General features: G+C 40.9%; 1 protein-coding gene across 20 annotated transcripts in view; it reads left to right on the top strand.

The window, feature by feature from the left end:
- The window catches only part of STK39 (serine/threonine kinase 39), a 320,679-nt gene that overhangs the window by 11,495 nt on the left and 293,372 nt on the right, over positions 1 to 15,812 (top strand). For 2 of the 20 annotated variants that reach the window (XM_086356086.1, XM_086356066.1), the window contains exon 2: positions 8,620 to 8,783. The exons of the other annotated variants lie outside the window; for them this stretch is intronic. The gene's annotated coding sequence lies outside the window, so the exon portion shown is untranslated. The remainder of the gene's footprint in view (positions 1 to 8,619; positions 8,784 to 15,812) is intronic. 20 annotated transcript variants of the gene reach the window in all.

Here is a 15,812-nt window from a genome sequence, read left to right as displayed (position 1 = left end):
GGAAGGAAAGTTATGACCAACCTAGATTGCATCTTCAAAAGCAGAGACATTACTTTGCCAACAAAGGTCTAGTCAAGGCTATGGTTTTTCCAGCGGTCATGTATGGATGTGAGAGTTGGACTGTGAAGAAAGCTGAGTGCTGAAGAATTGATGCTTTTGAACTGTGGTGTTGGAGAAGACTCTTGAGAGTCCCTTGGACTGCAAGGAGATCCAACCAGTCCATTCTGAAGGAGATCAGCTCTGGGATTTCTTTGGAAGGAATGATGCTAAAGCTGAAACTCCAGTACTTTGGCCACGTCATGGGAAGAGTTGACTCATTGGAAAAGACCCTGATGTTGGGAGGGATTAGGGGCAGGAGGAGAAGGGGACGACAGAGGATGAGATGGCTGGATGGCATCACTGACTCAATAGACATGGGTTTGGTAGGACTCTGGGAGTTACTGATGGACAGGGAGGCCTGGCGTGCTGCAATTCATGGGATTGCAAAGAGTTGAACACGACTGAGCAACTGAACTGAAGTGATAGAATGTAATGCAAAGAGAGTAAACTGTGGACCTTGAATGATAAGGATGTATTAATGTAAGTTCATCAGTTGTAGCAAGTGTACCACTTGGTCGGGGGATGTTGATAATGGGGGACGCTGTGCACATGGAGGAAGGGACAGGGGGTTACAGGGAAAATTCTGCCTTCCTCTCAATTTTGCTGTGACCCTAAAACTGCTTTAAAAATAAAGTAAAATACAGTTCTATAGTGACACTTGCCACATTTTAATCAGTAACCAACTGTGACTAGTGCAGCTGAGGACTGTATTTTATTTAGTTCCTTTAAGGTCTGTAAAACCTGCACAGTCCAGTGAAGTGGGCTTCCCGGGTGACTCAGTGGTAAAGAACCCGCCTGCCAATGCAGGAGATGCAGGTTTGATCCCTGAGTCAGGAAGATCCTCTGGAGAAGGAAATGGCAATCCACTCCAGTATTCTTGCCTGGAAAATCCATGGACAGAGGAGCCTGGTGGGCTACAGTCCACAGGGTCTCAAAGTGTCAGGCACGACTTAGCCACTAAACAAATCCAGTAAAGTACCTTTTGGATTGTGCAGATACAGACTATTTCCATGACCACAAAAAGTTTTATTGGACGGTACTGGATGTTAGATTCTCAGAAATGTTCAAAAACTGACTAAATATTATGTTGGCTGTAAATATTCTGAGGCCACCTCCTGCTAGCACGCAAAGCATTGCCATTTACTTAGAAGTATGAGAGGAAACAGACAATGCTAACCTCAGTTAAAATAATTTTTTTTTTTTACTATATGCTCTATTAGAAAGCTGCTGCTGCTAAGTTGCTTCAGTCTTGTCCGACTCTGGGCGACCCCATAGACGGCAGCCCACCAGGCTCCCCATCCCTGGGATTCTCCAGGCAAGAACACTGGAGCGGGTTGCCATTTCCTTCTCCAATGCATGAAAGTGAAAAGTGAAAATGAAGTTGCTCAGTCGTGTCCGACTCTTAGCGACCCCATGGACTGCAGCCTACCAGGCTCCTCCGCCCATGGGATTTTCCAGGCAAGAGTACTGGAGTGGGGTGCCATTGCCTTCTCCATTGGTTGTTATTTCAGAACAACAGTTACTCTTTTTTGTGTGTGGTAGAGCAGATGCCCCCACTGACGCAGGAAGATAGTTTTGAAGTTTGAATTTTATCTTACCCACTTAATTCTTTTAGGATGTTCTTGTGATTACTGTAAACACAGAATCCTCCCAAATGAAATCCAGTATTTTTAGAAGTATCAAAATGTTACATTTCCTCAAGAGATCTCTTCAGAGTCTTGGGGTTGAATGCCATAGACAGAATCACTTCAGTTTATCTTCTTTTAGGTAATGAAGTAAGAAAGAACCGAGTAAATAGGTTTTTTTTGGTGAAATTAACAAAGACCTTGTCAAGTTAACTCCACTTACAAAAATGATAGCTATATCAGTTTTAGTCACTTCAATGGTGAGTCTGAATCATGGTCCTTTTTTTCCCCCTTGGCTTTAAAACATTTTGGTGGTTGAGTGATTAAAGGATTTAATGGTTTCGTCTAAGTTTTATACCACAAAGCAAATAAAACATCCAGTATTGAAGTCAGAACCTTAATAGAAATTCAAACTCAATCACCACTGTTTGGGTAGGACACCTGCTTTATTAGGAGAGGGAGTTAATGACTGAGGGATGAAGAAAGTATCTGTGTAGGGAGATTAACTGGGTTTAATTTGGGGCAGTTCAGGAACGGTTTGTACTTTATCACCTTTAGAGTCCCTAGGGTGACCGGGACAATCACAGAGAATGTTTTACTATGTAATCCTTTTTTATTTCTTTCCTTGTAGATGCCCTTTCCAGTTTCTGGAGTCCTAAATCCAGTGCCTGACCTTCATTCAGCAAGGGCTGTTGTGGAAACATTTTTAATGTGGCGCCTTTCCTGGGCGTATGTGTGGCTGAAATAGAAGGAGGGGAAGTGTCTCTGTGTATTTTCAAATTTTGATCATTGGGGCAAATTTAAGAATAGTGATCTTTTTGGCACAGGTTTTTTTTAAGTCAAGATCAGGTAAATTGTTTATCTTTACTAAGATAAATGCTCTTTGGTTGTTTAAAAAGTGACAGTCTCTGGGGCGGAGAGAGAACGAACCTCTTAGTTCATCTGTAGCCATCTTTCCAGTTGTTTCCATAGAAGCAGCAAGGCTTTTTAAAGGCTATAATTTTACATCCTACACTTTAGAGCCCTCTAGAAATAGACAAATGGGCAGCTTTGTAGCTTATATATTTGCTTAAGTAGTCTTTAAAGGCAAAGAGAGTAACTGCCTTGCAGTCGCTGGGATAGGGAGAAGTTGCAGTCAGGCGCTTGTTTGGCTTCACTTACAGGGGACGGTCCATTTAGGCTGTTGTATTAAGAGTGACATTGTTGGGAGTTCCCTGGTAGCCTCATGGTTGGGACTCTGCGTTTTTACCGCTATCGCCCAGGTTCAACCCCTGATTGGGAAGATCCTGTACACTGTGTGTCTTGGCAAAAAGAAAAAAAAAATGGACATTGTTTTCAGCTGTATGTAGCTGTTTAAAAATGAAATATTCTCTTGGAGCTATTACACTTGAAAGAAAAGGAGTGACAAAAATGTGAAAAGGTGATATTGATGAGGTCTGACCAACTTTAAAATTAATTGTATCAGAACTGATATACACAAAAAGTATTGTTTCCTTCAAGGGGACATAGTGGGATGGGGTCCACTTTTTGTTTATAGCCATCTTTTATTTTTAAATTCAAAAATTACCCATTTCCATCAGGCCTCATGTGAAGAAAGAAGACTGATTTTCTGATGTGACAGTAATTTGCTCTTAAGGTCTTTCCTAGGCTGTTTTTAGCAGTTTGCAGCCTGATCAGAATCATTATTTAACCTTACAAAATGACCTAGCCTTCACAGTGCTTTTAGTTGTTTAAAGGCAGATTATTTATTTTTTAATAGATTCTGCACCACTACTTCATAGCAATAATGAGATTATCCAGGACTGTGGTTTGCCATTACAATGAGCTGTTTGTCTAGAGGCAGGAGTAGCAATAGCAAAAGCTGAGGGCCTGAGAGGATGCGTCATAGAGTGGGGAGGGGGGTGGGTCGTGAGATTCTAAAATCAGATCTGTAAAGCCAGAGGCAAGATGGCATCACTGGAAGGCAAAGACTAGCACAGGCAGCAAAAGACCTCAGACCCTGGCAGGAGTGGATAAAACGGAGAATAAGGACGCAGGGAACTATTCAGGTTCACAGGGGTTCAGCAAGGGACCAAGGCAAGTGGGGACAACGTAACTTTTCCCAGAAAGTTTCAGTGGCTGTATCTTGCTGGGCTGGGCACCGCATTTGAGGCTCTGCCTTCAAGGGTGTCTCTGACCATCAGAAAGGCTCAGTTCTCCAGGTGCGGATTCTCGCGGTCTCTGCATCGGCTATGTATAACTGTGTAACAAACCATCCCAAAACTTAATGTCTTAAAATAATGACCTTTTTATTTGCTTACAATTCCATGGATTGGCCATTTGGGCTGCACTGGGCCGTTCTGCTGGTCTCACCTAGGGAAAGTCCGTGGCTGGCTGGTCTGGGCTGCCTATTTTAAGGTGGCCTCATTGTGTGTGTTGTGGTTGGTGCCAGTGGGTGGCTCGCCCTCTCTTTCCGTTGAGTCCTTCCCAAGGAAGTCCACCTGTACTTCATCCCTTGGCTGCAGTTGCTTTCCAGGATTGCTGGAGTGGAGCTGCAGGGGCCTTGAGGCCTAGGCTTAGTGGTCACGAAGCGTCAATGTGCCTCTTTCAGTTGATCAGAGCATATCACAGGGCTAGCTCAGATTCAGGCCAGGGGGAGGTTGATTTTCCTGCTTGCTGGAAAGAATGGTTAAATCACATGGCAAAAGGAACATGTGTACGGAGATGGGAGGAATCCTTATTGCCATCTTTTGTAAATTGTCTACCACAACAGCTTTATTTAGCTCAGGGGTGATGAATGCACAGTGTTTGTCAATCACTGAACATTTGTTTTTTACTTGTGATTGGGGAGCTAATTACCTGACTACCTTCCCCCTGGAGGTTCTAGTCTGGTTGACTACAGGTTTCATAAGCTAATATGTTGTATGAACCATCCATCAGATTCATTTTGGCAAGAAGAGTGGCTTTAGAAATGTATAACTTGCTAAGAAATCTAAACATATCTATTCTAATGTAACATTTGAAGGGCAGAGGGTTAAGTGTGTGTGTGTGTGTGTGTGTGTGCGCGCACGCGTGATGCTGATCCTTTTTTAGCCTTCAGGTATTTTATTCCAGACTGACCTTCTTAAAATTCAGCAGCACCACATTAAAAATATAGATTGTTTGCATGCATATGTAATTATTTCTCCTGCCACGTAGAAGTCAGTGAAGTAGGTCTGTCACAGCTCTAAAAATAACGTTTTCTCTGTATCACTCGGTTTAAAGGTAGATTGTTGCCTAGACAATCATGAAAGTTTCTTTACTTTGAAGTCAATCCAGTGATATTGTACTCCCTGTTTTATAAATCAGTTTTCAGAAAAGAATTGCCAGCCTATTAGGATAAAAATATTAGAAACCCATTAACAGTTATCAACAGAATTTGCCCACTTTCTTTAGTTTATCATATACTAATAGAAATCATAGAAGGATGGGAGGTATGCATGTATACCATTTATTAAATTGAAAAGTCTTTCTGGTAAAAGCCCTTGTCATAAGATATTATATGCTTTTAGATGTGGAAAGAGGGCTGGTGTTATCTTTTTAGGTATTTAAATGTTAAGTGGCTTGCTGTTCATTCCAAAGGGGCGACACATCTGTACTGGATAAGATATGTGGAAATGTGACTGGCTCACACCCATTTCTCATTAGAAGAGGATATTACCTAGAAACAACAACAACAAACCTCCAATTTTATTTATTTTAAAGTTCCCAAATATCATGTAAGTAATAATAGATGGTCATTATAGAAAGTTTAGATAATACAAGTGCGTGGAAAGGCGGAAAAATCACCAATTACATAATGGCCCAGGAGTAGATGCTGTTTGAATTTTGCCATAGGAGTGTAAGTTTAAATGGGACAGGACTGTAGATAAAAAGCATAAATTGATGTTTTTGGAAATTGATACATTTTAGCATTCCCAGTACTTTCACACTCTGTTTGGAGAAAGAAAAATAAACTAGTCTTAGATTAATACCTGCTTGGCAAAAGTGATTTGTTTCTTGAGAATTTGGTACATACAGAGAGTCAAACGTGAAACTTTGGAACTTTCCAGGTGGCTCTGTGATAAAGAATCAGCCTGCCAATGCAGGAGACTTGGGTTTGATCCCTGGGTCAGGAAGGTCCCCTGGAGAAGGAAATGGCAACCCGCTCCAGTATTCTTGCTTGGGAGATTCTCTGGACAGAGGAGCCTGGTGGGCGACAGTTTATGGGGTCACAAAGAGCTGGACATGACAGAGCACACGTGAGAGCACAAGAGTCAAACATACTTGATGATTACTGGACAGAAAACATGTGTGTATTTTTCTCACGTATTCTCAGAATGCATTTACAATCTAGTCTTAACGTCTGTGTTACTGTTTGTTTCTTAGAAGTATCTGTTCTGCTTTGTCTTTGTCCTCTGGGTGTTATGGATCACCTTATTCTGGTATCTGGTACTTGTCTGATGGAAAGTGAAAACATTTTACAGAGTTCTGGGACAGAGGGAAGTTAAGAGTAAGTAACTTTCCTGTTGTTTGTGGGTGTGTTTGAGCACAGTAATGATTTTGAGATTTCACATTGGCCTTTCATATCAACCCTTGAACTGGCAGCGAGAATTTTCTAGATTGGTTAAATACCTTTTTGTAGAACTAGCTTTTTGATTTCAGGGATATATGGGAGAAATGAATCTCTAGGAATTTAATTTAATGATCTGAAGGTTGAGTGTTTTGGTCTTTTAAGTCTGGATTTCATAGCGTTTTGAACAAAAGGATGAAATCCCCATTGGCACTTTTTATTTTCTTTAAAAAGTTTTAAAATTACAAAGATACAATGAATACTTAGGTGTCATGCTGGTGAAAAATAACAGCCCTCAATTTCATTTCCCAGCCATAGCCTGTATGGTCAGTGTGATGTGTATCCTTCCACATTGTTTTCCTGTGTATAAATACACACATCAATTTTTTTCTCAAATGTAAATATTATACATGAAATGTGGTAACTGTGCATCATATTCTACAACTTACAGACTTTACTTCTACAAATAATATATATTATGTAATATATATATAATATGTAATAATATATTACATGTATATTTTACTTGCATGTATTTTTATATGTATTGGAAGGAATGATGTTGAAGCTGAAACTCCAGTACTTTGGCCATCTCATGCGAAGAGTTGACTCACTGGAAAGGACTCTGATGCTGGGAGGGATTGGGGGCAGGAGGAGAAGGGGATGACAGAGGATGAGATGGTTGGATGGCATCACTGACTCGATGGACGTGAGTCTGAGTGAATTCCGGGAGTTGGTGATGGACAGGGAGGTCTGGCGTGCTGCGATTCATGGGGTCTCAAAGAGTCGGACACGACTGAGTGACTGAACTGAACTGACTGATAGTAAAATATTATAAATGTTCACAGCTTTCATTCTAGGTCATTTCTTACAGATCCACTTCACTTTAAAACATGCCAGTTTGTTTCTGTTTGGGGTCCATTTCTATTATAACCAGTCCTTTAACAGTTAACTCATTGGTTGTCTCCAGGGGTCCGTATTTCTGTAGATGGAGATCCAGAAGTGGGACTGCAGGGACTTGTGGCATTGCATTTGTACTTCTGATAGATACCATGAAAATTTTCTCCACTTGTTATGTTAATTAACTGCCCTCTTGGTTGCTTCGGTTTCTGGTCTTAAAGATAAAAGAATGTCAGACCCAGAAGGCAGTGGCACCCCACTCCAGTACTCTTGCCTGGAAAATCCCATGGACAGAAGAACCTGGTAGGCTGCAGTCCATGGGGTCACTAGGAGTCGGACACGACTGAGCAACTTCACTTTCACTTTTCACTTTCGTGCATTGGAGAAGGAAATGGCAACCCACTCCAGTGTTCTTGCCTGGAGAATCCTAGGGACGGGGGAGCCTGGTGGGCTTCCGTCTATGGGGCCACACAGAGTCAGACACGACTGAGGCAACTTAGCAGCAGCAGCAGCATCTTGCCTTATTTCCTACTTGACTGAGACCTACAATATCTAAGATCTGGAGGAGAAAATGGTGGATGGAGGGATAGGGTAGTGATGGGTTGAAAAGAGGAAAATTATCACCCAAGTTTAAGAAATCAAAGTTGCTTCACTTTATTAACTAAAAAAGTGAGATGTTGTGAAGTGTGTTACTATGGACAAATTTATGGAAAGAATTTCAGAATTGGTAAAAAGTCTGGGCTATACAGTGTAACTAAATTGATTAACATATCCTTTTGGTTAGAAGGACTGGGGACTCATTAAAATTACTCCCACATTACAGGGCATTCTTTATAAAAGTAGATATGGGAATGGGGAGATAGGAGTTTCATCCATCATCCCAGGTTTTGCCCAGGAAAAACTGAGCCTCTAGGTCTTTGGGGATTGCAGTCAAGCGTGTTCTCACGAACCCTGGAAGTGGACAAGACCTTAGCAGCAGGAATTTTGGGATTCCCCAATTCCAGATCCTCTAACCTTGGTATGACGTAGCCCGTCAGTAAGCATGTGCTTTTGCTTGTGTTTACCTGCTCCTCTGGGCTTCCCAGGTGGCTCAATGGTAAAGAATACGCCTGCCAATGCTAGAGATGTGGGTTTAATCCCTGGATCGGGAAGATCCCCTGGAGAAGGAAATGGCAACCCACTCCAGTATTCTTGCCTGGACAAGAATCCCATGGGCAGAAGAGCCAGGTGGGCTACAGTCCCCAGGGTCACAAAGAGTGAGACACGACTTAGCAAGTAAAACAACAGCCTGCTCCTGTCTTCTGCTGAGTCAGGATTTTGGCTCATTCATAACCCTTATGGCTCTTTCTGCTTCTCTTTTCCTCTTTAGCCATAGCTTTGGCTACTAACTGCCAGATTCTCTGCTTCTCAATTTTAATCCCAAAGGTTGAGAATCCAAATTTTAGCTAGTGGCTGCGTAGGACATCTCCCAGCCTATAAACTGCTGCCTTAAACTCAGGCGCCCTCCTCGGGTACGGGTGTAGCATCTCGAGCTCCCTCCTGGGAAGAAAACTTGGATGTGGCTGGAACCTATGTAACATTACTCCTAGGTAAGTAACCAGTCTAGAATGTAATCCTTAGTAATGCACTTTTTTTGTTGTTGTTAAAAAATATATACTTTATGGTGTGCTTTAAAAGCAGTTTATTCATTTAAGTCAGTAAATACTTCCCTGGGATGCAGCCTTCCTTTTTCCATATGGAACGTAAGTTGGGAAAGTTTCTGCCCTGTCTTAGTTGTAAATTGTCTTCAGTTCTGAAATATTGATGCCTGGATCATGAGATACGGTCTTGCCTTTTCTGCCAACTCGAAAGTGCTGTGAAATAGTTCATCCTGTTTATGTAATGATGGTGAAGTTATGAAAAATATACCTGGAACCTGAAACTCCTGGAATAGCTCATTTTCCTATGTGAATAGTTTAATCTTAACTGTATCTTTTCTGCACACATTGGGAAGAGTGTCTGGTCCTTCTTAATTTCATTAGGTGTTTGGTGCTCCAGTGTTTCAAAGGTGACCAGGTATTAATAGTTCTGGAAGGTTTCTCTAAGCCGCTCTGTCTACTTCCTAAGAGTCACTATTTATTAAGTATCTACCCACACCTTCTTTTCCTTGTTTTCTTCCCTCCTTGACCCCAGTTTCCTTCTCTTTCAAGTAAATGCTGGCAGGCTGAACATTTCAGTAACTGTTGAATGCCTGAGTCCTTAATTTGGTGCCCGTGTCTCCCAGTCCTCGAAGAGCAGTTTCCCTGTTACTTTTAAAAATCAGAACCATGCTCATAAAATGCCATCTTCGTTTGCCCTCAGACCACTTGAAATGTAATCTGATTTGCAAGGCAGCACTTAAGCTCCTGTTTGATTATCATTTTGTAGGAATTTTTGTTGGGTCAGAGAAAGATGAACAACATATTTGCCTTTAGGAAAGACAGCCAAGTGGTTTTCTTTCATTTGGGGATGTTTCTTCTGGTGGTCTTGAATTCTGTGTTTTAATCTGCTTTTAAAAATGCCTTTTAGCACATAAGCAAAATTAAACATTATTTTATTACAGTGTGCACAATACTCTTTATTATTTAGGAGAAAAATCTTTTAAATACTTTCTGGTAAGGCCATGTGTAATTTAAAGCCTGCATTTTGACAGCCTGGCCTTAGCTGATAGGCATGCTGATCCGTGTTTGATTGCTTTGGTGGGAGCTGGAGATCACCGAGTACTGGCTTTAGAGTGCATTTATAAATGTGCTTTCTTTGGGTTTTCATTTTGTGAAACAATAAAGTGGATTTTCCTACATGTTTTATTATATTTGACTGTTCATCTGATTACTGGATTTAAAAAAAAAGTTTAGCCACCTTTCCTTTTGGTGACGTGTCCCATTGTTTATTTTTTTTTTGATGCTCGTGTATGTAGTGTATGTGTAGAGGCCTTTCATCAGTTACTTTGCAGCAAGATAGTGCTCTAGGAAAATGGACTTGGTGTGTGTGTTTTAAGAATTTCCCATTCTTTTCTATTTTGGTTTAGTTTTTTATTACATTCTTTTCATTCTCCTTTGAAAGCACCAAAGCTTGGCATAAATACAGTTATGTATAGAATAGGTGACTGTATCACTTTCTTTCTTTATATGTGTGTAAAATAACAAAACTTACATATGACCAAAGAAAAATTAGGGGTAATAAAAGTTACTTGAGTCTTGAGGGAGAATTTCATTTTATACTCCGTGAGATACAGTTATCTTTGGAAAAAAATATTGAAAATTAAAAATCTGGGAGATTTAAAAATTTTCTCTATACCATGAAGACTTAAGTACTTGTAAAAGTGATTCAAGTCAATGGGATGATTTTGATACCAATCTGTGGAGCACCCCTTGTGTGCTGAGGACTGGACCAAGTACTTTATGTGCTTTATATTGTGTCTTTAGCTTATTCCTGCCAGGATTGGTATAATTATCCCAATTTTACAAATTAGGAAGCAGAGGCTTGGGTGATCGCATCACTTTTTGAAGATCACACTGCTGGATCTGAACCCAGTGACATCTGGTTGCAGAGTCTCTGCTTTTTCCAGGGTTCCCTTTGCCTCCTCAGCTTTTGTTGTGTCGTCTGCCTTTAGGATTTTCAAGCTATCACGACAAGGAGTTAACTTCCAGAAGAAAGGTCCATACTTTAGAAGCAACATCACGTGACATTAGAGCTAGAACTTGCACATTACGCCAGCTTGGCTTGGATCTCATTGGCATCATTTACCAAGTTTGAGACTGCAAGCCAGTGTCTGGGCCTTATTGGGCTTCACAGTGTTTCGTCATCCAAATCAGGACCATCATGTTGGCCTTGCAGGATAATATAATGCATAATGAGGCTTCCCAGGTGGTTCAGTGGTAAAGGATTTGCTTGCAATGCCAGACACGCTGGTTCAGTCCCTGTGCTGGGAAGATCCCCTGAAGAAGGAAATGGCAGCCCATTCCCGTATTCTTGCCTGGGAAATCCCATGGACAGAGAAGCCTGGTGGGCTACAGTCCATGGGGTCATGAAAGAGTCAGATACTCCTTAGCAACTAAACCACAACAACAATAAGAATGCATAATGAGTAATATAATAATAAAGGTGATTATAATAGTAACAGTTAGCACTGGGGAGCTATTATGTCAACCCCTGATATAATACTTTTCATAGTTAGTCCATGTAATCTTCACATTAACCCAGTGAGGCAGCTTCAGTTACCCTTGTTTGACATAGAAAGTTGTCAGTATGTGAAGACTGTTTTTATTATTTATATTTTCTTTTTTTAGAAAAACTTTTTATTGGAATATACTTGCTTTACAATGCTGTGTTAGTTTCAGGTATACAGCAATATTATTTATATTTTCCATTCCAGTTACCCTTCCATTGGTATGAATAATTGAGTATCCAATAACTTAGGAAATCCACTGCCATTTAGTAAACTTTAATATTCATTAAAATAATCATTAAAGTAGATCACGTGATTTTATCAAGCCCTTATTTATCAAGCCTTTTATTTTAGTAGTAGCTGTTTCATATATAACAAATGTTTTAATAGATTTCTTTCTTTGTCATACAGAGTACCCCAAAATTCAGTCAGTGACTATTTGCATAAAGCAGCAGTTCTCATGGCCTGTCATCTACCTAAATCAATGATGGGGGTTTGGGAGGTTTAAGAAAGTTACTAACATTAATGCTGAAATGTTGACAGCCGTAGAGAACACAGAATTCTGTCAGTGAACTCAAAGACCTTTCATTATAGAAGAGAGAAAATTATAGAGCTTTGCTCACGTACTTCCCAACATTGAAACCAGACAAAAAAATTCAGCCAAAATAGCAGACTGTTAAACGTTTAAAAGAAAACAAAACTAACCTGTGCAGATATCCTACTTTTTAAACACGCCTGTAATATCCTGGAATCCCTTGCCTGGTGGTTAGAGGCCTTATGGGTTAAGAAGATTGTTCCTCACGTGTTATAGAAAGTGGGATGATTGTTCTCAGGATCCAGAGAAGAGGATGGGAATGAGTCTGTTCTGTATAGAAAGACCTGAGCCAACTTGAGCTGGCCAAAGGTCAGAATTTATACACCTCCCTGCTTTTACTTGATCAGAGGGTGGGTTGATTATCCTCAGTCTATTTATTTGGTGTTTGCTCAGCTCAGGTGTGTGCCAGGCATTGCTACATCTTGGTAATATAAAGAGGAGCTCCCTTTGAGGGTTGACCTTGAAGGAACTTAGAAAGTCTCCAGGAGAAAACAGGGAACCGATTACATCCCAGTGAGGTCATTCTCTAGCGGAGCCGTGTAACTAAGACTCAGTGCTGATCACCTTTTCTCCAAAGTCCTGTCTCTGCGCCAGCATATCATATTGTTATTGTTAGAATTCTGAAGGAAGGGATTGCAACTCCAACTTGTGACATTCCTGCCATCCACTGTGTGTTGTAAAGTTTATTCCAAGGCAGAATTGTGGTGAGAGATAGAGCTAATGTTTTGATGAAACTTGATAATTCTCTTCATAAAGACAACTTCTGAAATTTAGTACTGTCTATACAAACATGGTTTAAATGCTAACATTAGTTGAATATTTGCATATATAAGTATGTGTATGTATGAATCTATGTTTAGCTTTTTGATGTGCATGTATTAACATCATGCTTTTATCTTGACTATAAGCTGTAGACTTTTAGACAATCAGTGTTTAAACTTTTGACAAGGAAGAGAACTAATGAGAAGGAACAATGGTTTTTCTGTTTTCCCAGTAACTACATTTACCATTGTTCTGAAAACTCAACAAAGGACCACAGGATGTGAATTTAATCAACTTGTGCCTTTAAACAAAGATATCCTGGTTGTAGTGGAATTTTTTTACTTCTCATCATCCTGCTCACATGTTCCCTTTCCTCTGAAATCAACCGCAGTTCATTATGATTTAACCAACTCAACAAATAATTTCAGTACAAAAGAAATGGATTTGGGAAGCAGAAGGAACCATTATTTCTGACTCCGTCTCCTAGATCAGCATTTGAAGTCAAAGATTTTAACTTTCTACTGGAAAAATATTTTTGTATGTAAGCTGGTCCTTCATTTAAAAATACAACCTCTTCTCTGTAGCCTAGATTTAATTGGAGGCGTTATTTGGTGAGTGAGGCAGGGTGTATTGTCTTAATTCCCTCCGTTGCCCACAACTACAATTATATTATCTTTGACAATTTAAATAAGTTTTTTTTTTTAATCTGGAAGAAACTAAAGCGTTTAGTGGAGACGAGTTTAGAACCAACACTTTAACTAGAAATACTGGCTTTCATTTGATGGACTGTTTTTCTTGATGCAGTAGAAATGCCTTGCCTTTGATTTCGATGTCTCCCTTGGCATTGCCTATTATGTGTCATCTCTGAGGGAAATAGCTCTGAATCCACGTTGTTGGTCATCAGCACTTCATCAGTGCTGTATTAGTGGCCACTCTGCCCAGGACTTTACATGCGTATTTTATTTAGTTCACATATCAAGCCAATGAGGAAACCAAAGCTTAAGATTACACAGATTTGCCAAGGACAGATTTAGTTTCTCTTCCTTCAAAGTCCATACTCTTAACCATCGTTGTTGTACAGCTTAGAATGGCTTTCTCTTCATCCCAGAATTCTCACCTAGTAAGCCAGCTGCGCCACTGTCAATGCTCTGTGGAGACGCTTTCTTTGGCATCTATTGCCGTTGCTAATTGAGCTGTTTAGTTTCATCCCATTACTTTTTCTCACAGTGAAACCTGTTAACAAAGAGAAACATTGATTGTCACGATTGTTCAAGTATGCAAGGAAACGAAGACTTCATTTCTTTTCTTTGTGAGTGTTCCATAGCACGCCAGCATGTTCTGAGGTGCATTGCACAATAAGATAAGCACATGATGCTTACATGATAAAGTTTAAAGAAAACAAGTCAATCAGAATTAGCAATAGGTATGTAACGAGGAAAGCAGGTGAAGGAAACTTGACTTGTCCTCCATCAAGACATCAAAGTAAGTGAGAGTCTGGAGGGCTCCCTGTGAAGTCTCATCAATTTAAAGGTTGACTCTAAGAAATGGCTACTTATGTTCCTAAGGCTGCATCTTTAGGTGGTGCCAAGATTGCTAGGAAAGCAGTTGAGAGACCAGAGCTTTTGCATTGAGAGGGGAGTGCTAGCTTGCTACTGACCACTCAGAGAAAAGATGAGGGATGGGCTAGATAAGTTTTCTTCTGTAGCTGAGGGCATCTTTCTGCCAGACATTGGGTTTAGACAGTGGAAGGACAGAGGCCTACAAACAACTCTGTGATGTGAGAGGGAGGGAAGTAAAAGGAGCCATAGGAAAAGCCCTCCCCTCCCCCGGAAGGAAGGGACAAGGCCACGGGCCATCTCACTGTGTGGTGGAAGTCCTCCTAGTCATGACTAAGCTACACAGTAAGTCCCCTACGTGTGAACCTTCAAGTTGAGAACTTTGAAAGATGCGAATATATGTTCCGGCAACATCAGGCTGAGTATGACTGCTGCCTGCCCTCCGGCTCCTCCTGCTGACGGTCCTTCAGCTCTGCTGTCTCCTCCCCCTCCTCTCGTCAGTGTCTGTTCACTCAGTGTTGACCCTGTGTGTCAGCTGTTGTATTATTGTCCTTTTTGAGGTATTGTACTGTCAGATTAAGAATATTTATTTTTTGTGTTTGTTTTTATGTATTATTTGGGTGAAAAGTATTATAAACATATGACAGTACTATATAGCCGATTGTGTTAGTTGGGTACCTAGCTAACTTTGTTGGACTTCCAAACATGCTCTTAGAACTGATCTCATTTGTATGTAGGGGACTTATTGTACTTTGCAGGGCAGCTGACCAACAAATTGAGAAAGTGAAGTCGCTCAGTCGTGTCTGACTCTTTGCGACCCCATGGACTGTAGCCTGCCAGGCTCCTCCATCCACGGGATTTTCCAGCCAAGAATACTGGATTGGGTTGCCATTTCCTTCTCCAGGGGATCTTCTTGGCCCAGGAATCGAACCTGGGTCTCCCATGCTGCAGGCAGACTCTTTACCGTCTGAGCTACCAGGGAAGCAACAAATTGAGAGTTAAGTGTACAGGAAAAGATCTGAACACATTTAAAATTTTGAAAAAACTTTTTTTCACTTACTGGACACAAAGAGACATGTTTGGTCTACCAAGGTGCTATAGTTAGTGTTGGTCGCTTGGTTGTGTCCAACCTTGCAATCCCATGGAACATAGCCTGCCAGGCTCCTCTGTCTATGGGATTCTCCAGGCAAGAATACTGGAATGGGTAGCCATTTCCTTCTCCAGGGTATCTTCCCAACCCAGGTCTCCCCCTTTGCAGGCAGATTCTTTACTGTCTGAGCCACCAGGGAAGCTCTAAGGTGCTTTAAATACTACATAAGTCGTAAGAGAATTGGGAGTTTGCCTGGCCAAGGTGATAGTGCCCCCCCTCCCCCACCACTGAGGACTGGGGTTACCTTCCTGGATACCTGGGATCATTGCACATCTCTTAGACTAATTGGATACCTCTTCTCTCATAAACAAATAGTACTTGATGGAAAAGGAACAGACAAAAGCTGTCATCATCCCACATTTTGTGCCG

This window comes from Bos grunniens, chromosome 2, assembly GCF_055505025.1.
Source record: "Bos grunniens cultivar Pamir isolate PY7600 chromosome 2, Bosgru_T2T1.0, whole genome shotgun sequence".
In the NCBI taxonomy this organism is placed as follows: Eukaryota; Metazoa; Chordata; class Mammalia; order Artiodactyla; family Bovidae; genus Bos; species Bos grunniens.
This window is presented reverse-complemented; position numbering and strand designations above follow the sequence as displayed.